This window comes from Schistocerca cancellata, unplaced genomic scaffold (genome assembly GCF_023864275.1).
Source record: "Schistocerca cancellata isolate TAMUIC-IGC-003103 unplaced genomic scaffold, iqSchCanc2.1 HiC_scaffold_1102, whole genome shotgun sequence".
Lineage (NCBI taxonomy): Eukaryota > Metazoa > Arthropoda > Insecta > Orthoptera > Acrididae > Schistocerca > Schistocerca cancellata.
Window position 1 is genome coordinate 4,170,294 of NW_026047101.1, and position 26,726 is coordinate 4,197,019.

The window sequence follows — 26,726 nt, forward strand, 5'->3', positions numbered from 1 at the left end:
TGTAACGTTCAGGGCCTCCTAATGACGATGGATCACTCAAATTGCGTCCCGATTCAATACATCGTCCTCCAGCAGACTTGTCTTCATGGGTCTATTGCTGCCTCGGGCACCTTATGGCCGTTCTGCTGTGAGTCAAAGATTTTCGAATCGGACGAAAAACTGATAGTGAATTGTAATGTTCAGGGCCACCTAATGACGATGGATCACTCAAATTGCGTCCCGATTCAATACATCGTCCTCCAGCAGACTTGTTTCGATGGGTCTATTGCTGCCTCGGGCACATTATGGCCGTTCTGCTGTGAGTCAAAGATTTTCGAATCGGACGAAAAACTGATAGTGAATTGTAACGTTCAGGGCCTCCTAATGACGATGGAACACTCAAATTGAGTCCCGATTCAATACATCGTCCTCCAGCAGACTTGTCTCCATGGGTCTATTGCTGCCTCGGGCACATTATGGCCGTTCTGCTGTGAGTCAAAGATTTTCGAATCGGACGAAATACTGATAGTGAATTGTAACGTTCAGGGCCTCCTAATGACGGTGGAACACTCAAATTGCGTCCCGATTCAATACATCGTCCTCCAGCAGACTTGTCTCCATGGGTCTATTGCTGCCTCGGGCACCTTATGGCCGTTCTGCTGTGAGTCTAGATTATCGAATGGGACGAAAAACTGATAGTGAATTGTAACGTTCAGGGCCACCTAATGTCGATGGATCACTCAAATTGCATCCCGATTCAATACATCGTCCTCCAGCCAACTTGTCTCCATGGGTCTATTGCTGCCTCGGGCACCTTATGGCCGTTCTGCTGTGAGTCAAAGATTTTTGAATCGGACGAAAAACTGATAGTGAATTGTAACGTTCAGGGACTCCAAATGACGATGGAACACTCAAATTGCGTCCCGATTCAATACATCGTCCTCCAGCCGACTTGTCTCCATGGGTCTATTGCTGCCTCGGGCACCTTATGGCCGTTCCGCTGTGAGTCAAAGATTTTCGAATCGGACGAAAAACTGATAGTGAATTGTAACGTTCACGGCCACCTAATGACGATGAATCACTCAAATTACGTCCCGATTCAATACATCGTCCTCCAGCAGACTTGTGTCCATGGGTCTATTGCTGCCTCGGGCACCTTATGGCCGTTCTGGTGTGAGTCAAAGATTTTCGAATCTGAGGAAAAACTGATAGTGAATTGTAACATTCAGGGCCACGTAATGACGATGGGTCACTCAAATTGCGTCCCGATTCAATACATCGTCCTCCAGCCGACTTGTCTCCATGGGTCTATTGCTGCCTCGGGCACCTTATGGCCGTTCTGCTGTGAGTCAAAGATTTTCGAATTGGACGAAAAACTGATAGTGAATTGTAACGTTCACGGCCACCTAATGACGATGAATCACTCAAATTGCGTCCCGATTCAATACATCGTCCTCCAGCCGACTTGTCTCCATGGGTCTATTGCTGCCTCGGGCACCTTATGGCCGTTCTGCTGTGAGTCAAAGATTTTCGAATTGGACGAAAAACTGATAGTGAATTGTAACGTTCACGGCCACCTAATGACGATGAATCACTCAAATTGCGTCCCGATTCAATACATTGTCCTCCAGCAGACTTGTCTCCATGGGTCTATTGCTGCCTCGGGCACCTTATGGCCGTTCTGCTGTGACTCAAAGATTTTCGTATCTGACGAAAAGCTGATAGTGAATTGTAACGTTCAGGGCCTCCTAATGACGATGGAACACTCAAATTGCGTCCCGATTCAATACATCGTCCTCCTGCAGACTTGTCTCCTTGGGTCTATTGCTGCCTCGGGCACCTTATGGCCGTTCTGCTGTGAGTCAAAGATTTTCGAATCGGACGAAAAACTGATAGTGAATTGTAACATTCAGGGCCACCTAATGACGATGGACCACACAAATTGCGTCCCGATTCAATACATCGTCCTCCAGCCGTTTTGACTCCATGGGTCTATTGCTGCCTCGGGCATCTTATGGCCGTTCTGCTGTGAGTCTAGTTTATCGAATAGGACGAAAAACTGATAGTGAATTGTAACGTTCAGGGCCACCTAATGACGATGGATCACTCAAATTGCGTCCCGATTCAATACATCGTCCTCCAGCCAACTTGTCTCCATGGGTCTATTGCTGCCTCGGGCACCTTATGGCCGTTCTGCTGTAAGTCAAAGATTTTCGAATCGGACGAAAAACTGATAGTGAATTGTAACGTTCAGGGCCTCCTAATGACGATGGAACACTCAAATTGCGTCCCGATTCAATACATCGTCCTCCAGCAGACTTGTCTCCATGGGTCTATTGCTGCCTCGGGCACCTTATGGCCGTTCTGCTGTGAGTCAAAGATTTTCGAATCGGACGAAAAACTGATAATGAATTGTAACGTTCAGGGCCACCTAATGACGATGGATCACTCAAATTGCGTCCCGATTCAATACATTGTCCTCCAGCAGACTTGTCTCCATGGGTCTATTGCTGCCTCGGGCACCTTACGGCCGTTATGCTGTGAGTCAAAGATTTTCTAAGCTGACAAAAAACTGATAGTGAATTGTAACTTTCAGGGCCACCTAATGACGATGGATCACTCAAATTGCGTCACGATTCAATACATCGACCTCCAGCCGACTTGTCTCCATGGGTCTATTGCTGCCTCGGGCATCTTATGGCCGTTCTGCTGTGAGTCAAAGATTTTCGAATCGGACGAAAAACTGATAGTGAATTGTAACGTTCAGGGCCTCCTAATGACGATGGAACACTCAAATTGCGTCCCGATTCAATACATCGTCCGCCAGCAGACTTGTCTCCATGGGTCTATTGCTGCCTCGGGCACCTTATGGCCGTTCTGCTGTGAGTCAAAGATTTTAGAATCGGACGAAAAACTGATAGTGAATTGTAACGTTCAGGGCCACCTAATGACGATGGATCACTCAAATTGCGTCCCGATTCAATACATCGTCCTCCAGCAGACTTGTCTCCATGGGTCTATTGCTGCCTCGGGCACCTTATGGCCGTTCTGCTGTGAGTCTAGATTATCGAATGGGACGAAAAACTGATAGAGAATTGTAACGTTCAGGGCCACCTAATGACGATGGATCACTCAAACTGCGTCCCGATTCAATACATCGTCCTCCAGCAGACTTGTCTCCATGAGTCTATTGCTGCCTCGGGCACCTTATGGCCGTTCTGCTGTGAGTCAAAGATTTTCGAATCTGAGGAAAAATTGATAGTGAATTGTAACATTCAGGGCCACGTAATGACGATGGATCACTCAAATTGCGTCCCGATTCAATACATCGTCCTCCAGCCGACTTGTCTCCATGGGTCTATTGCTGCCTCGGGCACCTTATGGCCGTTCTGCTGTGAGTCAAAGATTTTCGAATCGGACGAATAACTGATAGTGAATTGTAACATTCAGTGCCACCTAATGACGATGGATCACTCAAATTGCGTCCCGATTCAATACATCGTCCTCCAGCCGACTTGTCTCCATGGGTCTATTGCTGCCTCGGGCACCTTATGGCCGTTCTGCTGTGAGTCAAAGATTTTCGAATCGGACGATAAGCTGATAGTGATTTGTAACGTTCAGGGCCTCCTAATGACGATGGATCACTCAAATTGCGTCCCGATTCAATACATCGTCCTCCAGCAGACTTGTCTTCATGGGTCTATTGCTGCCTCGGGCACCTTATGGCCGTTCTGCTGTGAGTCAAAGATTTTCGAATCGGACGAAAAACTGATAGTGAATTGTAATGTTCAGGGCCACCTAATGACGATGGATCACTCAAATTGCGTCCCGATTCAATACATCGTCCTCCAGCAGACTTGTTTCGATGGGTCTATTGCTGCCTCGGGCACATTATGGCCGTTCTGCTGTGAGTCAAAGATTTTCGAATCGGACGAAAAACTGATAGTGAATTGTAACGTTCAGGGCCTCCTAATGACGATGGAACACTCAAATTGAGTCCCGATTCAATACATCGTCCTCCAGCAGACTTGTCTCCATGGGTCTATTGCTGCCTCGGGCACATTATGGCCGTTCTGCTGTGAGTCAAAGATTTTCGAATCGGACGAAATACTGATAGTGAATTGTAACGTTCAGGGCCTCCTAATGACGATGGAACACTCAAATTGCGTCCCGATTCAATACATCGTCCTCCAGCAGACTTGTCTCCATGGGTCTATTGCTGCCTCGGGCACCTTATGGCCGTTCTGCTGTGAGTCTAGATTATCGAATGGGACGAAAAACTGATAGTGAATTGTAACGTTCAGGGCCACCTAATGTCGATGGATCACTCAAATTGCATCCCGATTCAATACATCGTCCTCCAGCCAACTTGTCTCCATGGGTCTATTGCTGCCTCGGGCACCTTATGGCCGTTCTGCTGTGAGTCAAAGATTTTTGAATCGGACGAAAAACTGATAGTGAATTGTAACGTTCAGGGCCTCCAAATGACGATGGAACACTCAAATTGCGTCCCGATTCAATACATCGTCCTCCAGCCGACTTGTCTCCATGGGTCTATTGCTGCCTCGGGCACCTTATGGCCGTTCTGGTGTGAGTCAAAGATTTTCGAATCTGAGGAAAAACTGATAGTGAATTGTAACATTCAGGGCCACGTAATGACGATGGGTCACTCAAATTGCGTCCCGATTCAATACATCGTCCTCCAGCCGACTTGTCTCCATGGGTCTATTGCTGCCTCGGGCACCTTATGGCCGTTCTGCTGTGAGTCAAAGATTTTCGAATTGGACGAAAAACTGATAGTGAATTGTAACGTTCACGGCCACCTAATGACGATGAATCACTCAAATTGCGTCCCGATTCAATACATCGTCCTCCAGCCGACTTGTCTCCATGGGTCTATTGCTGCCTCGGGCACCTTATGGCCGTTCTGCTGTGAGTCAAAGATTTTCGAATTGGACGAAAAACTGATAGTGAATTGTAACGTTCACGGCCACCTAATGACGATGAATCACTCAAATTGCGTCCCGATTCAATACATTGTCCTCCAGCAGACTTGTCTCCATGGGTCTATTGCTGCCTCGGGCACCTTATGGCCGTTCTGCTGTGACTCAAAGATTTTCGTATCTGACGAAAAGCTGATAGTGAATTGTAACGTTCAGGGCCTCCTAATGACGATGGAACACTCAAATTGCGTCCCGATTCAATACATCGTCCTCCTGCAGACTTGTCTCCTTGGGTCTATTGCTGCCTCGGGCACCTTATGGCCGTTCTGCTGTGAGTCAAAGATTTTCGAATCGGACGAAAAACTGATAGTGAATTGTAACATTCAGGGCCACCTAATGACGATGGACCACACAAATTGCGTCCCGATTCAATACATCGTCCTCCAGCCGTTTTGACTCCATGGGTCTATTGCTGCCTCGGGCATCTTATGGCCGTTCTGCTGTGAGTCTAGTTTATCGAATAGGACGAAAAACTGATAGTGAATTGTAACGTTCAGGGCCACCTAATGACGATGGATCACTCAAATTGCGTCCCGATTCAATACATCGTCCTCCAGCCAACTTGTCTCCATGGGTCTATTGCTGCCTCGGGCACCTTATGGCCGTTCTGCTGTAAGTCAAAGATTTTCGAATCGGACGAAAAACTGATATTGAATTGTAACGTTCAGGGCCTCCTAATGACGATGGAACACTCAAATTGCGTCCCGATTCAATACATCGTCCTCCAGCAGACTTGTCTCCATGGGTCTATTGCTGCCTCGGGCACCTTATGGCCGTTCTGCTGTGAGTCAAAGATTTTCGAATCGGACGAAAAACTGATAATGAATTGTAACGTTCAGGGCCACCTAATGACGATGGATCACTCAAATTGCGTCCCGATTCAATACATTGTCCTCCAGCAGACTTGTCTCCATGGGTCTATTGCTGCCTCGGGCACCTTACGGCCGTTATGCTGTGAGTCAAAGATTTTCTAAGCTGACAAAAAACTGATAGTGAATTGTAACTTTCAGGGCCACCTAATGACGATGGATCACTCAAATTGCGTCACGATTCAATACATCGACCTCCAGCCGACTTGTCTCCATGGGTCTATTGCTGCCTCGGGCATCTTATGGCCGTTCTGCTGTGAGTCAAAGATTTTCGAATCGGACGAAAAACTGATAGTGAATTGTAACGTTCAGGGCCTCCTAATGACGATGGAACACTCAAATTGCGTCCCGATTCAATACATCGTCCGCCAGCAGACTTGTCTCCATGGGTCTATTGCTGCCTCGGGCACCTTATGGCCGTTCTGCTGTGAGTCAAAGATTTTAGAATCGGACGAAAAACTGATAGTGAATTGTAACGTTCAGGGCCACCTAATGACGATGGATCACTCAAATTGCGTCCCGATTCAATACATCGTCCTCCAGCAGACTTGTCTCCATGGGTCTATTGCTGTCTCGGGTACCTTATGGCCGTTCTGCTGTGAGTCTAGATTATCGAATGGGACGAAAAACTGATAGAGAATTGTAACGTTCAGGGCCACCTAATGACGATGGATCACTCAAACTGCGTCCCGATTCAATACATCGTCCTCCAGCAGACTTGTCTCCATGAGTCTATTGCTGCCTCGGGCACCTTATGGCCGTTCTGCTGTGGGTCAAAGATTTTCGAATCTGACGAAAAACTGATAGAGAATTGTAACATTCAGGGCCACCTAATGACGATGGATCACTCAAATTGCGTCCCGATTCAATACATCGTCCTCCAGCCGACTTGTCTCCATGGGTCTATTGCTGCCTCGGGCACCTTATGGCCGTTCTGCTGTGAGTCAAAGATTTTCGAATCGGACGAAAAACTGATAGTGATTTGGAACGTTCAGGGCCTCCTAATGACGATGGATCACTCAAATTGCGTCCCGATTCAATACATGGTCCTCCAGCAGACTTGTCTTCATGGGTCTATTGCTGCCTCGGGCACCTTACGGCCGTTCTGCTGTGAGTCAGAGATTTTCGAATCGGACGAAAAACTGATAGTGAATTGTAATGTTCAGGGCCACCTAATGACGATGGATCACTCAAATTGCGTCCCGATTCAATACATCGTCATCCAGCAGACTTGTTTCCATGGGTCTATTGCTGCCTCGGGCACATTATGGCCGTCCTGCTGTGAGTCAAAGATTTTCGAATCGGACGAAAAACTGATAGTGAATTGTAACGTTCAGGGCCTCCTAATGACGATGGAACACTCAAATTGCGTCCCGATTCAATACATCGTCCTCCAGCAGACTTGTCTCCATGGGTCTATTGCTGCCTCGGGCACCTTATGGCCGTTCTGCTGTGATTCAAAGATTTTCGGATCGGACGACAAACTGATAGTGAATTGTAACATTCAGGGCCACCTAATGACGATGGACCACACAAATTGCGTCCCGATTCAATACATCGTCCTCCAGCCGACTTGACTCCATGGGTCTATTGCTGCCTCGGGCATCTTATGGCCGTTCTGCTGTGAGTCTAGTTTATCGAATGGGACGAAAAACTGATAGTGAATTGTAACGTTCAGGGCCACCTAATGACGATGGATCACTCAAATTGCGTCCCGATTCAATACATCGTCCTCCTGCCAACTTGTCTCCTTGGGTCTATTGCTGCCTCGGGCACCTTATGGCCGTTCTGCTGTAAGTCAAAGATTTTCGAATCGGACGAAAAACTGATAGTGAATTGTAACGTTCAGGGCCTCCTAATGACGATGGAACACTCAAATTGCGTCCCGATTCAATACATCGTCCTCCAGCAGATTTGTCTCCATGGGTCTATTGCTGCCTCGGGCACCTTATGGCCGTTCTGCTGTGAGTCAAAGATTTTCGAATCGGACGAAAAACTGATAATGAATTGTAACGTTCAGGGCCACCAAATGACGATGGATCACTCAAATTGGGTCCCGATTCAATACATTGTCCTCCAGCAGACCTGTCTCCATGGGTCTATTGCTGCCTCGGGCACCTTATGGCCGTTATGCTGTGAGTCAAAGATTTTTTAATCTGACGAAAAACTGATAGTGAATTGTAACTTTCAGGGCCACCTAATGACGATGGATCACTCAAATTGCGTCACGATTCAATACATCGACCTCCAGCCGACTTGTCTCCATGGGTCTATTGCTGCCTCGGGCATCTTATGGCTGTTCTGCTGTGAGTCAAAGATTTTCGAATCGGACGAAAAACTGATAGTGAATTGTAACGTTCAGGGCCACCTAATGACGATGGATCACTCAAATTGCGTCCCGATTCAATACATCGTCCTCCAGCAGACTTGTCTCCATGGGTCTATTGCTGCCTCGGGCACCTTATGGCCGTTCTGCTGTGAGTCTAGATTATCGAAAGGGACGAAAAACTGATAGAGAATTGTAAAGTTCAGGGCCACCTAATGACGATGGATCACTCAAATTGCGTCAAGATTCAATACATCGTCCTCCAGCAGACTTGTCTTCATGGGTCTATTGCTGCCTCGGGCACCTTATGGCCGTTATGCTGTGAGTCAAAGATTTTCTAATCTGACGAAAAACTGATAGTGAATTGTAACTTTCAGGGCCACCTAATGACGATGGATCACTCAAATTGCGTCACGATTCAATACATCGACCTCCAGCCGACTTGTCTCCATGGGTCTATTGCTGCCTCGGGCACCTTATGGCATTTCTGCTGTGAGTCTAGATTATCGAATGGGACGAAAAACTGATAGTGAATTGTAACGTTCAGGGCCACCTAATGACGATGGATCACTCAAATTGCGTCCCGATTCAATACATCGTCCTCCAGCCAACTTGTCTCCATGGGTCTAATGCTGCCTCGGGCACCTTATGGCCGTCCTGCTGTAAGTCAAAGATTTTCGAATCGGACGAAAAACTGATAGTGAATTGTAACGTTCAGAGCCTCCTAATGACGATGGAACACTCAAATTGCGTCCCGATTCAATACATCGTCCGCCAGCAGACTTGTCTCCATGGGTCTATTGCTGCCTCGGGCACCTTATGGCCGTTCTGCTGTGAGTCAAAGATTTTCGAATCGGACGAAAAACTGATAGTGAATTGTAACGTTCAGGGCCACCTAATGACGATGGATCACTCAAATTGCGTCCCGATTCAATACATCGACCTCCAGCAGACTTGTCTCCATGGGTCTATTGCTGCCTCGGGCACCTTATGGCCGTTCTGCTGTGAGTAAAAAATTTTCGAATCTGACGAAAAACTGATAGTGAATTGTAACATTCAGGGCCTCCTAATGACGATGGAACACTCAAATTGCGTCCCGATTCAATACATCGTCCTCCAGCAGACTTGTCTCCATGGGTCTATTGCTGCCTCGGGCACCTTATGGCCGTTCTGATCTGAGTCAAAGATTTTCGAATCTGACGAAAAACTGATAGTGAATTGTAACATTCAGGGCCACCTAATGACGATGGAACACCCAAATTGCGTCCCGATTCAATACATCGTCCTCCAGCCGACTTGTCTCCATTGCCGTTATGCTGTGAGTCTAAATTATCGAATGGGACGAAAAACTGATAGTGAATTGTAACATTCAGGGCCTCCTAATGACGATGGAACACTCAAATTGCGTCCCGATTCAATACATCGTCCTCCAGCAGACTTGTCTCCATGGGTCTATTGCTGCCTCGGGCACCTTATGGCCGTTCTGCTGTGAGTCATAGATTTTCGAATCGGACGAAAAACTGATAGTGAATTTTAACGTTCAGGGCCACCTAATGACGATGGATCACTCAAATTGCGTCCCGATTCAATACATCGTCCTCCAGCAGACTTGTCTCCATGGGTCTATTGCTGCCTGGGGCACCTTATGGCCGTTCTGCTGTGAGTCAAAGATTTTCGAATCGGACGAAAAACTGATAGTGAATTGTAACGTTCATGGCCACCTAATGACGATGGATCACTCAAATTGCGTCCCGATTCAATACATCGTCCTCCAGCAGACTTGTCTCCATGGGTCTATTGCTGCCTCGGGCACCTTATGGCCGTTCTGCAATAAGTCAAAGATTTTCGAATCTGACGAAAAACTGATAGTGAATTGTAACATTCAGGGCCACGTAATGACGATGGATCACTCAAATTGCGTCCCGATTTAATACATCGTCCTCCAGCCGACTTATCTCCATGGGTCTATTGCTGCCTAGGGCACCTTATGGCCGTTCTGCTGTGAGTCAAAGATTTTCGAATCGGACGAAAAACTGATAGTGAATTGTAACGTTCAGGGCCACCTAATGACGATGGATCACTCAAATTGCGACCCGATTCAATACATCGTCCTCCAGCAGACTTGTCTCCATGGGTCTATTGCTGCCTCGTGCACCTTATGGCCGTTCTGCTGTGAGTCAAAGATTTTCGAATCCGACGAAAAACTGATAGTGAATTGTAACGTTCAGGGCCACCTAATGACGATGGATCACTCAAATTGCGACCCGATTCAATACATCGTCCTCCAGCAGACTTGTCTCCATGGGTCTATTGCAGCCTCGTGCACCTTATGGGCGTTCTGCTGTGAGTCAAAGATTTTCGAATCGGACGAAAAACTGATAGTGAATTGTAACGTTCAGGGCCACCTAATGACGATGGATCACACAAATTGCGTCCCGATTCAATACATCGTCCTCCAGCAGACTTGTCTCCATGGGTCTATTGCTGCCTCGGGCACCTTATGGCCGTTCTGCTGTCAGTCAAAGATTTTCGAATCTGACGAAAAACTGATAGTGAATTGTAACATTCAGGGCCACCTAATGACGATGGATCACTCAAATTGCGTCCCGATACAATACATCGTCCTCCAGCCGACTTGTCTCCACGGGTCCATTGCTGCCTCGGGCACCTTAGGGCCGTTCTGCTGTGAGTCAAAGATTTTCGAATCGGACGAAAAACTGATAGTGAATTGTAACGTTCAGGGCCACCTAATGACGATGGAACACTCAAATTGCGTCCCGATTCAATACATCGTCCTCCAGCAGACTTGTCTCCATGGGTCTATTGCTGCCTCGGGCACCTTATGGCCATTCTGCTGTGAGTCAAAGGTTTTCGAATCTGACGAAAAACTGATAGTGAATTGTAACGTTCAGGGCCACCTAATGACGATGGATCACTCAAATTGCGTTCCGATTCAATACATCGTCCTCCAGCCGACTTGTCTCCATGGGTCTATTGCTGCCTCGGGCACCTTAGGGCCGTTCTGCTGTGAGTCAAAGATTTTCGAATCGGACGAAAAACTGATAGTGAATTGTATCATTCAGGACCACCTAATGACGATGGATCACTCAAATTGCGACCCGATTCAATACATCGTCCTCCAGCAGACTTGTCTCCATGGGTCTATTGCAGCCTCGTGCACCTTATGGGCGTTCTGCTGTGAGTCAAAGATTTTCGAATCGGACGAAAAACTGATAGTGAATTGTAACGTTCAGGGCCACCTAATGACGATGGATCACACAAATTGCGTCCCGATTCAATACATCGTCCTCCAACAGACTTGTCTCCATGGGTCTATTGCTGCCTCGGGCACCTTATGGCCGTTCTGCTGTCAGTCAAAGATTTTCGAATCTGACGAAAAACTGATAGTGAATTGTAACATTCAGGGCCACCTAATGACGATGGATCACTCAAATTGCGTCCCGATACAATACATCGTCCTCCAGCCGACTTGTCTCCACGGGTCCATTGCTGCCTCTGGCACCTTAGGGCCGTTCTGCTGTGAGTCAAAGATTTTCGAATCGGACGAAAAACTGATAGTGAATTGTAACGTTCAGGGCCTCCTAATGACGATGGAACACTCAAATTGCGTCCCGATTCAATACATCGTCCTCCAGCAGACTTGTCTCCATGGGTCTATTGCTGCCTCGGGCACCTTATGGCCATTCTGCTGTGAGTCAAAGGTTTTCGAATCTGACGAAAAACTGATAGTGAATTGTAACGTTCAGGGCCACCTAATGACGATGGATCACTCAAATTGCGTCCCGATTCAATACATCGTCCTCCAGCCGACTTGTCTCCATGGGTCTATTGCTGCCTCGGGCACCTTAGGGCCGTTCTGCTGTGAGTCAAAGATTTTCGAATCGGACGAAAAACTGATAGTGAATTGTATCATTCAGGACCACCTAATGACGATGGATCACTCAAATTGCGTCCCGATTCAATACATCGTCCGCCAGCAGACTTGTCTCCATGGGTCTATTGCTGCCTCGGGCACCTTATGGCCGTTCTGCTGTGAGTCAAAAATTTTCGAATCTGACGAAAAACTGATAGTGAATTGTAACTTTCAGGGCCACCTAATGACGATGGATCACTCAAATTGCGTCCCGATTCAATACATCGTCCTCCAGCAGACTTGTCTCCATGGGTCTATTGCTGCCTCGGGCACCTTATGGCAGTTCTGCTGTGAGTCAAAGATTTTCGAATCGGACGAAAAACTGATAGTGAATTGTAACGTTCAGGGCCTCCTAATGACGATGGAACACTCAAATTACGTCCCGATTCAATACATCGTCCTCCAGCAGACTTGTCTTCATGGGTCTATTGCTGCCTCGGGCACCTTATGGCCGTTCTGCTGTGAGTCAAAGATTTTCGAATCGGACGAAAAACTGATAGTTCAGGGCCACCTAATGACGATGGATCACTCAAATTGCGTCCCGATTCAATACATCGTCCTCCAGCAGACTTGTCTCCATGGGTCTATTGCTGCCTCGGGCACCTTATGGCCGTTCTGCTGTGAGTCAAAAATTTTCGAATCTGACGAAAAACTGATAGTGAATTGTAACTTTCAGGGCCACCTAATGACGATGGATCACTCAAATTGCGTCCCGATTCAATACATCGTCTTCCAGCCGACTGGTTTCCATGGGTCTATTGCTGCCTCGGGCACCTTATGGCCGTTCTGCTGTGAGTCAAAGATTATCGAATCGGACGAAAAACTGATAGTGAATTGTAACGTTCAGGGCCTCCTAATGACGATGGAACACTCAAATTACGTCCCGATTCAATACATCGTCCTCCAGCAGACTTGTCTTCATGGGTCTATTGGTGCCTCGGGCACCTTATGGCCGTTCTGCTGTGAGTCAAAGATTTTCGAATCGGACGAAAAACTGATAGTTCAGGGCCACCTAATGACGATGGATCACTCAAATTGCGTCCCGATTCAATACATCGTCCTCCAGCAGACTTGTCTCCATGGGTCTATTGTTGCCTCGGGCACCTAATGGCCGTTCTGCTGTGAGTCAAAGATTTTCGAATCGGACGAAAAACTGATAGTGAATTGTAACGTTCAGGGCCACCTAATGACGATGGATCACTCAAATTGCGTCCCGATTCAATACATCGTCCTCCAGCAGATTTGTCTCCATGGGTCTATTTCTGCCTCGGGCACTTTATGGCCGTTCTGCTGTGAGTCAAAGATTTTCGAATCGGACGAAAAACTGATAGTCAATTGTAACATTCAGGGCCACCTAAAGACGATGGATCACTCAAATTGCGTCCCGATTCAATACATCGTCCTCCAGCCGACTTGTCTCCATGGGTCTATTGCTGCCTCGGCACCTTAGGGCCGTTCTGCTGTGAGTCAAAGATTTTCGAATCGGACGAAAAACTGATAGTGAATTGTAACGTTCAGGGCCACCTAATGACGATGGATCACTCAAATTGCGTCCCGATTCAATACATCGTCCTCCAGCAGACTTGTCTCCATGGGTCTATTGCTGCCTCAGGCACCTTACGGCCGTTCTGCTGTGAGTCAAAGGTTTTCGAATCTGACGAAAAACTGATAGTGAATTGTAACATTTAGGGCCACCTAATGACGATGGATCACTCAAATTGCGTCTCGACTCAATACATCCTCCTCCAGCAGACTTGTCTCCATGGGTCTATTGCTGACTCGGGCACCTTATGGACGATCTGCTGTGAGTCAAAGATTTTCGAATCGGACGAAAAATTGATAGTGTATTGTAACGTTCAGGGCCACCTAATGACGATGAATCACTCAAATTGCGTCCCGATTCAATACATCGTCCTCCAGCAGACTTGTCTCCATGGGTCTATTGCTGCCTCGGGCACCTTATGGCCGTTCTGCTGTGAGTCAAAGATTTTCGAATCGGACGAAAAACTGATAGTGAATTGTAACATTCAGAGCCACCTAATGACGATGGACCACACATATTGCGTCCCGATTCAATACATCGTCCTCCAGCCGACTTGACTTCATGGGTCTATAGCTGCCTCGGGCACCTTATGGCCGTTCTGCTGTGAGTCTAGATTATCGAATGGGACGAAAAACTGATAGTGAATTGTAACGTTCAGCGGAGGGCCTGTGCGGGGTGTGGCAGTGTCGTGCTGGAGGGCCCACTGGTAGCGATGTGGGCTTCCTCGCCTATCCTCGCCTCGCCTCGCCTCGCCTCACACCAGGTGTCTGCGTAGTTTGCAGTGCATTCGCACCATTCCTATCCCTGTCCCTGTCCCCGTCCCGACTTGTCCCGACTTTGCTCGACTGCCGCTCGCTGCCGCTCGGGTCGTGGTCCATATGACAGCGCAAGCATGACAAACGTCTGCGGGACGAGACGAGACGAGACGAGACGACTATGGAATAAATTCGTGGTTACAAATCAAATTTGGAACTCTACACTCCTACACAAGAATAGGCGGTGACGTATTTCAGAAATCACCTGCCGATTCGTACTGTTTTGTCGTTTTCAAAGTCTTCTTGGCAAACTTGGTTAGCACATTCTCCCTCAAACTGAGTTAATTACTGCATTTTCGTACCATTACTGTAGTTTAAAAAGCTTAAGGAAGCATCTTTGTCACAACAGAAAGGTAGTTTAAAAATTGGGCTGGCGACATTACAAAAAAAAAAAAAACAGGAAGGGAGCCAACAGCACCCGGGTTTCCCAGGCGGTCACCCATCCAAGTACTAGCCGGGCCCGATGATGCTTAACTTCGGTGATCGGACGAGAACCGGTGTATTCATCATGGTATGGCCGTTGGCGCTCATCTAATGTAGGAGCACGGCAGAATTCGCGTTCGGCTTTTCTCCCAACACACAAAATGTTAGTTTTCGGCCGCATTTGACGAAAGCGCTTCCTTCCGCAACCGCCAGTTCCTCGAGGAAGGCGCGGGGAGGCGCGCCCGGCGTCCCAGCAGAGTGACGGCCGAATTGGCGGGCGCACCGCCGCGTGTGTGAGACGCACTGCTGTTCGTTGCACCCCCTGTCATTCGCTGGGTGCGTGCGGCCTTCGACACTAGCGGAGGACGCATCTTGTCCCTGGTGTTCAGCGGAGGGCCTGTGCGGGGTGTGGCAGTGTCGTGCTGGAGGGCCCACTGGTAGCGATGTGGGCTTCCTCGCCTCGCCTCGCCTCACACCAGGTGTCTGCGTAGTTTGCAGTGCATTCGCACCATTCCTATCCCTGTCCCTGTCCCCGTCCCGACTTGTCCCGACTTTGCTCGACTGCCGCTCGCTGCCGCTCGGGTCGTGGTCCATATGACAGCGCAAGCACGACAAACGTCTGCGGGACGAGACGAGACGAGCGAGACGAGACGACTAAGGAATAAATTCGTGGTTACAAATCAAATTTGGAACTCTACACTCCTACACAACAATAGGCGGTGACGTATTTCAGAAATCACCTGCCGATTCGTACTGTTTTGTCGTTTTCAAAGTCTTCTTGGCAAACTTGGTTAGCACATTCTGCCTCAAACTAATTACTGCATTTTCGTACCATTACAGTAGTTTAAAAGGCTTAAAGAAGCATCTTTGTCACAACAGAAAGGTAGTTTGAAAATTGGGCTGGCGACATAACAAAAAAAAAAAAACAGGAAGGGAGCCAGCAGCACCCGGGTTTCCCAGGCGGTCACCCATCCAAGTACTAGCCGAGCCCGATGATGCTTAACTTCGGTGATCGGACGAGAACCGGTGTATTCATCATGGTATAGCCGTTGACGCTCATCTAATGTAGGAGCACGGCAGAATTCGCGTTCGGCTTTTCTCCCAACACACAAAATGTTAGTTTTCGGCCGCATTTGACGAAAGCGCTTCCTTCCGCAACCGCCAGTTCCTCGAGGACGGCGCGGGGAGGCACGCCCGGCGTCCCAGCAGAGTGACGGCCGAATTGGCGGGCGCACCGCCGCGTGTGTTAGACGCACTGCTGCTCGTTGCACCCCCTGTCATTCGCTGGGCGCGTGCAGCCTTCGACACTAGCGGAGGACGCATCTTGTCCCTGGTGTTCAGCGGAGGGCCTGTGCGGGGTGTGGCAGTGTCGTGCTGGAGGGCCCACTGGTAGCGATGTGGGCTTCCTCGCCTCGCCTCGCCTCACACCAGGTGTCTGCGTAGTTTGCAGTGCATTCGCACCATTCCTATCCCTGTCCCTGTCCCCGTCCCGACTTGTCCCGACTTTGCACGACTGCCGCAAGCCGCCGCTCGGGTCGTGGTCCATATGACAGCGCAAGCACGACAAACGTCTGCGGGCCGAGACGAGACGAGACGACTAAGGAATAAATTCGTGGTTACAAATCAAATTTGGAACTCTACACTCCTACACAACAATAGGCGGTGACGTATTTCAGAAATCACCTTCCGATTCGTACTGTTTTGTCGTTTTCAAAGTCTTCTTGGCAAACTTGGTTAGCACATTCTCCCTCAAACTGAGTTAATTACTGCATTTTCGTACCATTACAGTAGTTTAAAAGGCTTAAGGAAGCATCTTTGTCACAACAGAAAGGTAGTTTGAAAATTGGGCTGGCGACATAACAAAAAAAAAACAGGAAGGGAGCCAACAGCACCCAGGTTTCCCAGGTGGTCACCCATCCAAGTACTAGCCGGGCCCGATGATTCTTAACTTCGGTGATCGGACGAGAACTGGTGTATTCATCATGGTATGGCCGTTGGCGCTCATCTAATGTAGGAGCACGGCAGAATTCGCGTTCGGCTTTTCTCCCAACACACAAAATGTTAGTTTTCGGCCGCATTTGACGAAAGCGCTTCCTTCCGCAACCGCCAGTTCCTCGAGGACGGCGCGGGGAGGCGCGCCCGGCGTCCCAGCAGAGTGACGGCCGAATTGGCGGGCGCACCGCCGCGTGTGTGAGACGCACTGCTGCTCGTTGCACCCCCTGTCATTCGCTGGGCGCGTGCAGCCTTCGACACTAGCGGAGGACGCATCTTGTCCCTGGTGTTCAGCGGAGGGCCTGTGCGGGGTGTGGCAGTGTCGTGCTGGAGGGCCCACTGGTAGCGATGTGGGCTTCCTCGCCTCGCCTCGCCTCGCCTCACACCAGGTGTCTGCGTAGTTTGCAGTGCATTCGCACCATTCCTATCCCTGTCCCTGTCCCCGTCCCGACTTGTCCCGACTTTGCTCGACTGCTGCTCGCTGCCGCTCGGGTCGTGGTCCATATGACAGCGCAAGCACGACAAACGTCTGAGGGACGAGACGAGACGAGACGAGACGAGACGACTAAGGAATAAATTCGTGGTTACAAATCAAATTTGGAACTCTACACTCCTACACAACAATAGGCGGTGACGTATTTCAGAAATAACCTTCCGATTCGTACTGTTTTGTCGTTTTCAAAGTCTTCTTGGCAAACTTGGTTAGCACATTCTCCCTCAAACTGAGTTAATTACTGCATTTTCGTACCATTACAGTAGTTTAAAAGGCTTAAGGAAGCATCTTTGTCACAACAGAAAGGTAGTTTGAAAATTGGGCTGGCGACATACCAAAAAAAAAAACAGGAAGGGAGCCAACAGCACCCGGGTTTCCCAGGTGGTCACCCATCCAAGTACTAGCCGGGCCCGATGATTCTTAACTTCGGTGATCGGACGAGAACCGGTGTATTCATCATGGTATGGCCGTTGGCGCTCATCTAATGTAGGAGCACGGCAGAATTCGCGTTCGGCTTTTCTCCCAACACACAAAATGTTAGTTTTCGGCCGCATTTGACGAAAGCGCTTCCTTCCGCAACCGCCAGTTCCTCGAGGACGGCGCGGGGAGGCGCGCCCGGCGTCCCAGCAGAGTGACGGCCGAATTGGCGGGCGCACCGCCGCGTGTGTGAGACGCACTGCTGCTCGTTGCACCCCCTGTCATTCGCTGGGCGCGTGCAGCCTTCGACACTAGCGGAGGACGCATCTTGTCCCTGGTGTTCAGCGGAGGGCCTGTGCGGGGTGTGGCAGTGTCGTGCTGGAGGGCCCACTGGTAGCGATGTGGGCTTCCTCGCCTCGCCTCGCCTCGCCTCACACCAGGTGTCTGCGTAGTTTGCAGTGCATTCGCACCATTCCTATCCCTGTCCCTGTCCCCGTCCCGACTTGTGCCGACTTTGCTCGACTGCCGCTCGCTGCCGCTCGGGTCGTGGTCCATATGACAGCGCAAGCACGACAAACGTCTGCGGGACGAGACGAGACGAGACGAGACGAGACGACTAAGGAATAAATTCGTGGTTACAAATCAAATTTGGAACTCTACACTCCTACACAACAATAGGCGGTGACGTATTTCAGAAATAACCTTCCGATTCGTACTGTTTTGTCGTTTTCAAAGTCTTCTTGGCAAACTTGGTTAGCACATTCTCCCTCAAACTGAGTTAATTACTGCATTTTCGTACCATTACAGTAGTTTAAAAGGCTTAAGGAAGCATCTTTGTCACAACAGAAAGGTGGTTTGAAAATTGGGCTGGCGACATAACAAAAAAAAAAACAGGAAGGGAGCCAACAGCACCCGGGTTTCCCAGGTGGTCACCCATCCAAGTACTAGCCGGGCCCGATGATTCTTAACTTCGGTGATCGGACGAGAACCGGTGTATTCATCATGGTATGGCCGTTGGCGCTCATCTAATGTAGGAGCACGGCAGAATTCGCGTTCGGCTTTTCTCCCAACACACAAAATGTTAGTTTTCGGCCGCATTTGACGAAAGCGCTTCCTTCCGCAACCGCCAGTTCCTCGAGGACGGCGCGGGGAGGCACGCCCGGCGTCCCAGCAGAGTGACGGCCGAATTGGCGGGAGCACCGCCGCGTGTGTTAGACGCACTGCTGCTCGTTGCACCCCCTGTCATTCGCTGGGCGCGTGCAGCCTTCGACACTAGCGGAGGACGCATCTTGTCCCTGGTGTTCAGCGGAGGGCCTGTGCGGGGTGTGGCAGTGTCGTGCTGGAGGGCCCACTGGTAGCGATGTGGGCTACCTCGCCTCGCCACGCCTCGCCTCGCCTCGCCTCACACCAGGTGTCTGCGTAGTTTGCAGTGCATTCGCACCATTCCTATCCCTGTCCCTGTCCCCGTCCCGACTTGTCCCGACTTTGCACGACTGCCGCAAGCCGCCGCTCGGGTCGTGGTCCATATGACAGCGCAAGCACGACAAACGTCTGCGGGCCGAGACGAGACGAGACGACTAAGGAATAAATTCGTGGTTACAAATCAAATTTGGAACTCTACACTCCTACACAACAATAGGCGGTGACGTATTTCAGAAATCACCTTCCGATTCGTACTGTTTTGTCGTTTTCAAAGTCTTCTTGGCAAACTTGGTTAGCACATTCTCCCTCAAACTGAGTTAATTACTGCATTTTCGTACCATTACAGTAGTTTAAAAGGCTTAAGGAAGCATCTTTGTCACAACAGAAAGGTAGTTTGAAAATTGGGCTGGCGACATAACAAAAAAAAAAACAGGAAGGGAGCCAACAGCACCCGGGTTTCCCAGGTGGTCACCCATCCAAGTACTAGCCGGGCCCGATGATTCTTAACTTCGGTGATCGGACGCGAACCGGTGTATTCATCATGGTATGGCCGTCGGCGCTCATCTAATGTAGGAGCACGGCAGAATTCGCGTTCGGCTTTTCTCCCAACACACAAAATGTTAGTTTTCGGCCGCATTTGACGAAAGCGCTTCCTTCCGCAACCGCCAGTTCCTCGAGGACGGCGCGGGGAGGCGCGCCCGGCGTCCCAGCAGAGTGACGGCCGAATTGGCGGGCGCACCGCCGCGTGTGTGAGACGCACTGCTGCTCGTTGCACCCCCTGTCATTCGCTAGCCGCGTGCAGCCTTCGACACTAGCGGAGGACGCATCTTGTCCCTGGTGTTCAGCGGAGGGCCTGTGCGGGGTGTGGCAGTGTCGTGCTGGAGGGCCCACTGGTAGCGATGTGGGCTTCCTCGCCTCGCCTCGCCTCGCCTCACACCAGGTGTCTGCGTAGTTTGCAGTGCATTCGCACCATTCCTATCCCTGTCCCTGTCCCCGTCCCGACTTGTGCCGACTTTGCTCGACTGCCGCTCGCTGCCGCTCGGGTCGTGGTCCATATGACAGCGCAAGCACGACAAACGTCTGCGGGACGAGACGAGACGAGATGAGACGAGACGAGACGACTAAGGAATAAATTCGTGGTTACAAATCAAATTTGGAACTCTACACTCCTACACGACAATAGGCGGTGACGTATTTCAGAAATCACCTGCCGATTCGTACTGTTTTGTCGTTTTCAAAGTCTTCTTGGCAAACTTGGTTAGCACATTCTCCCTCAAACTGAGTTAATTACTGCATTTTCGTTCCATTCAGTAGTTTAAAAGGCATAAGGAAGCATCTTTGTCACAACAGAAAGGTAGTTTGAAAATTGGGCTGGCGACATAACAAAAAAAAAACAGTAAGGGAGCCAACAGCACCCGGGTTTCCCAGGCGGTCACCCATCCAAGTACTAGCCGGGCCCGATGATGCTTAACTTCGGTGATCGGACGAGAACCGGTGTATTCATCATGGTATGGCCGTTGGCGCTCATCTAATGTAGGAGCACGGCAGAATTCGCGTTCGGCTTTTCTCCCAACACACAAAATGTTAGTTTTCGGCCGCATTTGACGAAAGCGCTTCCTTCCGCAACCGCCAGTTCCTCGAGGACGGCGCGGGGAGGCACGCCCGGCGTCCCAGCAGAGTGACGGCCGAATTGGCGGGCGCACCGCCGCGTGTGTTAGACGCACTGCTGCTCGTTGCACCCCCTGTCATTCGCTGGGCGCGTGCAGCCTTCGACACTAGCGGAGGACGCATCTTGTCCCTGGTGTTCAGCGGAGGGCCTGTGCGGGGTGTGGCAGTGTCGTGCTGGAGGGCCCACTGGTAGCGATGTGGGCTACCTCGCCTCGCCACGCCTCGCCTCGCCTCGCCTCACACCAGGTGTCTGCGTAGTTTGCAGTGCATTCGCACCATTCCTAACCCTGTCCCTGTCCCCGTCCCGACTTGTCCCGACTTTGCTCGACTGCTGCTCGCTGCCGCTCGGGTCGTGGTCCATATGACAGCGCAAGCATGACAAACGTCTGAGGGACGAGATGAGACGAGACGAGACGAGACGACTAAGGAATAAATTCGTGGTTACAAATCAAATTTGGAACTCTACACTCCTACACGACAATAGGCGGTGACGTATTTCAGAAATCACCTGCCGATTCGTACTGTTTTGTCGTTTTCAAAGTCTTCTTGGCAAACTTGGTTAGCACATTCTCCCTCAAACTGAGTTAATTACTGCATTTTCGTTCCATTCAGTAGTTTAAAAGGCATAAGGAAGCATCTTTGTCACAACAGAAAGGTAGTTTGAAAATTGGGCTGGCGACATAACAAAAAAAAAACAGTAAGGGAGCCAACAGCACCCGGGTTTCCCAGGCGGTCACCCATCCAAGTACTAGCCGGGCCCGATGATGCTTAACTTCGGTGATCGGACGAGAACCGGTGTATTCATCATGGTATGGCCGTTGGCGCTCATCTAATGTAGGAGCACGGCAGAATTCGCGTTCGGCTTTTCTCCCAACACACAAAATGTTAGTTTTCGGCCGCATTTGACGAAAGCGCTTCCTTCCGCAACCGCCAGTTCCTCGAGGACGGCGCGGGGAGGCACGCCCGGCGTCCCAGCAGAGTGACGGCCGAATTGGCGGGCGCACCGCCGCGTGTGTTAGACGCACTGCTGCTCGTTGCACCCCCTGTCATTCGCTGGGCGCGTGCAGCCTTCGACACTAGCGGAGGACGCATCTTGTCCCTGGTGTTCAGCGGAGGGCCTGTGCGGGGTGTGGCAGTGTCGTGCTGGAGGGCCCACTGGTAGCGATGTGGGCTACCTCGCCTCGCCACGCCTCGCCTCGCCTCGCCTCACACCAGGTGTCTGCGTAGTTTGCAGTGCATTCGCACCATTCCTAACCCTGTCCCTGTCCCCGTCCCGACTTGTCCCGACTTTGCTCGACTGCTGCTCGCTGCCGCTCGGGTCGTGGTCCATATGACAGCGCAAGCACGACAAACGTCTGAGGGACGAGATGAGACGAGACGAGACGAGACGACTAAGGAATAAATTCGTGGTTACAAATCAAATTTGGAACTCTACACTCCTACACGACAATAGGCGGTGACGTATTTCAGAAATCACCTGCCGATTCGTACTGTTTTGTCGTTTTCAAAGTCTTCTTGGCAAACTTGGTTAGCACATTCTCCCTCAAACTGAGTGAATTATTGCATTTTCGTTCCATTACAGTAGTTTAAAAGGCATAAGGAAGCATCTTTGTCACAACAGAAAGGTAGTTTGAAAATTGGGCTGGCGACATAACAAAAAAAATAAACAGTAAGGGAGCCAACAGCACCCGGGTTTCCCAGGCGGTCACCCATCCAAGTACTAGCCGGGCCCGATGATGCTTAACTTCGGTGATCGGACGAGAACCGGTGTATTCATCATGGTATGGCCGTTGGCGCTCATCTAATGTAGGAGCACGGCAGAATTCGCGTTCGGCTTTTCTCCCAACACACAAAATGTTAGTTTTCGGCCGCATTTGACGAAAGCGCTTCCTTCCGCAACCGCCAGTTCCTCGAGGACGGCGCGGGGAGGCACGCCCGGCGTCCCAGCAGAGTGACGGCCGAATTGGCGGGAGCACCGCCGCGTGTGTTAGTCGCACTGCTGCTCGTTGCACCCCCTGTCATTCGCTGGGCGCGTGCAGCCTTCGACACTAGCGGAGGACGCATCTTGTCCCTGGTGTTCAGCGGAGGGCCTGTGCGGGGTGTGGCAGTGTCGTGCTGGAGGGCCCACTGGTAGCGATGTGGGCTACCTCGCCTCGCCACGCCTCGCCTCGCCTCGCCTCACACCAGGTGTCTGCGTAGTTTGCAGTGCATTCGCACCATTCCTATCCCTGTCCCTGTCCCCGTCCCGACTTGTCCCGACTTTGCACGACTGCCGCAAGCCGCCGCTCGGGTCGTGGTCCATATGACAGCGCAAGCACGACAAACGTCTGCGGGCCGAGACGAGACGAGACGACTAAGGAATAAATTCGTGGTTACAAATCAAATTTGGAACTCTACACTCCTACACAACAATAGGCGGTGACGTATTTCAGAAATCACCTTCCGATTCGTACTGTTTTGTCGTTTTCAAAGTCTTCTTGGCAAACTTGGTTAGCACATTCTCCCTCAAACTGAGTTAATTACTGCATTTTCGTACCATTACAGTAGTTTAAAAGGCTTAAGGAAGCATCTTTGTCACAACAGAAAGGTAGTTTGAAAATTGGGCTGGCGACATAACAAAAAAAAAAACAGGAAGGGAGCCAACAGCACCCAGGTTTCCCAGGTGGTCACCCATCCAAGTACTAGCCGGGCCCGATGATTCTTAACTTCGGTGATCGGACGCGAACCGGTGTATTCATCATGGTATGGCCGTTGGCGCTCATCTAATTTAGGAGCACGGCAGAATTCGCGTTCGGCTTTTCTCCCAACACACAAAATGTTAGTTTTCGGCCGCATTTGACGAAAGCGCTTCCTTCCGCAACCGCCAGTTCCTCGAGGACGGCGCGGGGAGGCGCGCCCGGCGTCCCAGCAGAGTGACGGCCGAATTGGCGGGCGCACCGCCGCGTGTGTGAGACGCACTGCTGCTCGTTGCACCCCCTGTCATTCGCTGGGCGCGTGCAGCCTTCGACACTAGCGGAGGACGCATCTTGTCCCTGGTGTTCAGCGGAGGGCCTGTGCGGGGTGTGGCAGTGTCGTGCTGGAGGGCCCACTGGTAGCGATGTGGGCTTCCTCGCCTCGCCTCGCCTCGCCTCACACCAGGTGTCTGCGTAGTTTGCAGTGCATTCGCACCATTCCTATCCCTGTCCCTGTCCCCGTCCCGACTTGTGCCGACTTTGCTCGACTGCCGCTCGCTGCCGCTCGGGTCGTGGTCCATATGACAGCGCAAGCACGACAAACGTCTGCGGGACGAGACGAGACGAGATGAGACGAGACGAGACGACTAAGGAATAAATTCGTGGTTACAAATCAAATTTGGAACTCTACACTCCTACACGACAATAGGCGGTGACGTATTTCAGAAATCACCTGCCGATTCGTACTGTTTTGTCGTTTTCAAAGTCTTCTTGGCAAACTTGGTTAGCACATTCTCCCTCAAACTGAGTTAATTACTGCATTTTCGTTCCATTCAGTAGTTTAAAAGGCATAAGGAAGCTACTTTGTCACAACAGAAAGGTAGTTTGAAAATTGGGCTGGCGACATAACAAAAAAAAAACAGTAAGGGAGCCAACAGCACCCGGGTTTCCCAGGCGGTCACCCATCCAAGTACTAGCCGGGCCCGATGATGCTTAACTTCGGTGATCGGACGAGAACCGGTGTATTCATCATGGTATGGCCGTTGGCGCTCATCTAATGTAGGAGCACGGCAGAATTCGCGTTCGGCTTTTCTCCCAACACACAAAATGTTAGTTTTCGGCCGCATTTGACGAAAGCGCTTCCTTCCGCAACCGCCAGTTCCTCGAGGACGGCGCGGGGAGGCACGCCCGGCGTCCCAGCAGAGTGACGGCCGAATTGGCGGGCGCACCGCCGCGTGTGTTAGACGCACTGCTGCTCGTTGCACCCCCTGACATTCGCTGGGCGCGTGCAGCCTTCGACACTAGCGGAGGACGCATCTTGTCCCTGGTGTTCAGCGGAGGGCCTGTGCGGGGTGTGGCAGTGTCGTGCTGGAGGGCCCACTGGTAGCGATGTGGGCTACCTCGCCTCGCCACGCCTCGCCTCGCCTCGCCTCACACCAGGTGTCTGCGTAGTTTGCAGTGCATTCGCACCATTCCTATCCCTGTCCCTGTCCCCGTCCCGACTTGTCCCGACTTTGCTCGACTGCTGCTCGCTGCCGCTCGGGTCGTGGTCCATATGACAGCGCAAGCACGACAAACGTCTGAGGGACGAGACGAGACGAGACGAGACGAGACGACTAAGGAATAAATTCGTGGTTACAAATCAAATTTGGAACTCTACACTCCTACACAACAATAGGCGGTGACGTATTTCAGAAATAACCTTCCGATTCGTACTGTTTTGTCGTTTTCAAAGTCTTCTTGGCAAACTTGGTTAGCACATTCTCCCTCAAACTGAGTTAATTACTGCATTTTCGTACCATTACAGTAGTTTAAAAGGCTTAAGGAAGCATCTTTGTCACAACAGAAAGGTAGTTTGAAAATTGGGCTGGCGACATAACAAAAAAAAAAAACAGGAAGGGAGCCAACAGCACCCGGGTTTCCCAGGTGGTCACCCATCCAAGTACTAGCCGGGCCCGATGATTCTTAACTTCGGTGATCGGACGAGAACCGGTGTATTCATCATGGTATGGCCGTTGGCGCTCATCTAATGTAGGAGCACGGCAGAATTCGCGTTCGGCTTTTCTCCCAACACACAAAATGTTAGTTTTCGGCCGCATTTGACGAAAGCGCTTCCTTCCGCAACCGCCAGTTCCTCGAGGACGGCGCGGGGAGGCGCGCCCGGCGTCCCAGCAGAGTGACGGCCGAATTGGCGGGCGCACCGCCGCGTGTGTGAGACGCACTGCTGCTCGTTGCACCCCCTGTCATTCGCTGGGCGCGTGCAGCCTTCGACACTAGCGGAGGACGCATCTTGTCCCTGGTGTTCAGCGGAGGGCCTGTGCGGGGTGTGGCAGTGTCGTGCTGGAGGGCCCACTGGTAGCGATGTGGGCTTCCTCGCCTCGCCTCGCCTCGCCTCACACCAGGTGTCTGCGTAGTTTGCAGTGCATTCGCACCATTCCTATCCCTGTCCCTGTCCCCGTCCCGACTTGTGCCGACTTTGCTCGACTGCCGCTCGCTGCCGCTCGGGTCGTGGTCCATATGACAGCGCAAGCACGACAAACGTCTGCGGGACGAGACGAGACGAGATGAGACGAGACGAGACGACTAAGGAATAAATTCGTGGTTACAAATCAAATTTGGAACTCTACACTCCTACACGACAATAGGCGGTGACGTATTTCAGAAATCACCTGCCGATTCGTACTGTTTTGTCGTTTTCAAAGTCTTCTTGGCAAACTTGGTTAGCACATTCTCCCTCAAACTGAGTTAATTACTACATTTTCGTTCCATTACAGTAGTTTAAAAGGCATAAGGAAGCATCTTTGTCACAACAGAAAGGTAGTTTGAAAATTGGGCTGGCGACATAACAAAAAAAAAAACAGTAAGGGAGCCAACAGCACCTTTTTTTTTTTTTTTTTTTTTTTTTTTTTTTTTTCTCCCATCTCCCCTTATAGCCCGACCTTTTCGCTCTCCACAAAACGCCTTCTCTTGGCGAGCCTCTCGAGCTATAAAGGTGCTGTTGACTTATCAAGAGCTTCTGATTTACGCCCTCCAAAAGTTGCCTTCATCGGCGAGGTGTGCTGGCGTGAATATATGCTGTGGGTTTCCACTACAAATATCAGAAAGGAATATGCATCCGCCAAGATAAGAAAGAAACGCAAGGTAATCCGTCTTCCAGACTGCATGCCAAA

General features: G+C 50.5%; 12 non-coding genes across 12 annotated transcripts; all 12 read right to left on the minus strand.

Moving 5' to 3' along the window:
* Positions 1 to 14,875: 14,875 nt before the first annotated feature.
* On the minus strand, positions 14,876 to 14,994 carry LOC126156016 (5S ribosomal RNA). Its single transcript, XR_007533433.1, has one exon. It is a non-coding gene; the product is annotated as a 5S ribosomal RNA (ribosomal RNA).
* An 833-nt stretch (positions 14,995 to 15,827) lies between these two features.
* LOC126156118 (5S ribosomal RNA) lies at positions 15,828 to 15,946 on the minus strand. Its single transcript, XR_007533529.1, has one exon. It is a non-coding gene; the product is annotated as a 5S ribosomal RNA (ribosomal RNA).
* An 826-nt stretch (positions 15,947 to 16,772) lies between these two features.
* On the minus strand, positions 16,773 to 16,891 carry LOC126156113 (5S ribosomal RNA). Its single transcript, XR_007533524.1, has one exon. It is a non-coding gene; the product is annotated as a 5S ribosomal RNA (ribosomal RNA).
* An 842-nt stretch (positions 16,892 to 17,733) lies between these two features.
* On the minus strand, positions 17,734 to 17,852 carry LOC126155968 (5S ribosomal RNA). Its single transcript, XR_007533388.1, has one exon. It is a non-coding gene; the product is annotated as a 5S ribosomal RNA (ribosomal RNA).
* An 842-nt stretch (positions 17,853 to 18,694) lies between these two features.
* Positions 18,695 to 18,813, minus strand: LOC126155969 (5S ribosomal RNA). Its single transcript, XR_007533389.1, has one exon. It is a non-coding gene; the product is annotated as a 5S ribosomal RNA (ribosomal RNA).
* An 842-nt stretch (positions 18,814 to 19,655) lies between these two features.
* On the minus strand, positions 19,656 to 19,774 carry LOC126156088 (5S ribosomal RNA). Its single transcript, XR_007533501.1, has one exon. It is a non-coding gene; the product is annotated as a 5S ribosomal RNA (ribosomal RNA).
* An 845-nt stretch (positions 19,775 to 20,619) lies between these two features.
* LOC126156135 (5S ribosomal RNA) lies at positions 20,620 to 20,738 on the minus strand. The gene has a single exon (XR_007533544.1). It is a non-coding gene; the product is annotated as a 5S ribosomal RNA (ribosomal RNA).
* An 850-nt stretch (positions 20,739 to 21,588) lies between these two features.
* Positions 21,589 to 21,707, minus strand: LOC126156173 (5S ribosomal RNA). Its single transcript, XR_007533574.1, has one exon. It is a non-coding gene; the product is annotated as a 5S ribosomal RNA (ribosomal RNA).
* An 853-nt stretch (positions 21,708 to 22,560) lies between these two features.
* Positions 22,561 to 22,679, minus strand: LOC126156184 (5S ribosomal RNA). The gene has a single exon (XR_007533585.1). It is a non-coding gene; the product is annotated as a 5S ribosomal RNA (ribosomal RNA).
* Positions 22,680 to 23,521: 842 nt separating this feature from the next.
* Positions 23,522 to 23,640, minus strand: LOC126156111 (5S ribosomal RNA). Its single transcript, XR_007533522.1, has one exon. It is a non-coding gene; the product is annotated as a 5S ribosomal RNA (ribosomal RNA).
* Positions 23,641 to 24,485: 845 nt separating this feature from the next.
* LOC126155902 (5S ribosomal RNA) lies at positions 24,486 to 24,604 on the minus strand. The gene has a single exon (XR_007533328.1). It is a non-coding gene; the product is annotated as a 5S ribosomal RNA (ribosomal RNA).
* An 853-nt stretch (positions 24,605 to 25,457) lies between these two features.
* LOC126155970 (5S ribosomal RNA) lies at positions 25,458 to 25,576 on the minus strand. Its single transcript, XR_007533390.1, has one exon. It is a non-coding gene; the product is annotated as a 5S ribosomal RNA (ribosomal RNA).
* Positions 25,577 to 26,726: the final 1,150 nt, after the last annotated feature.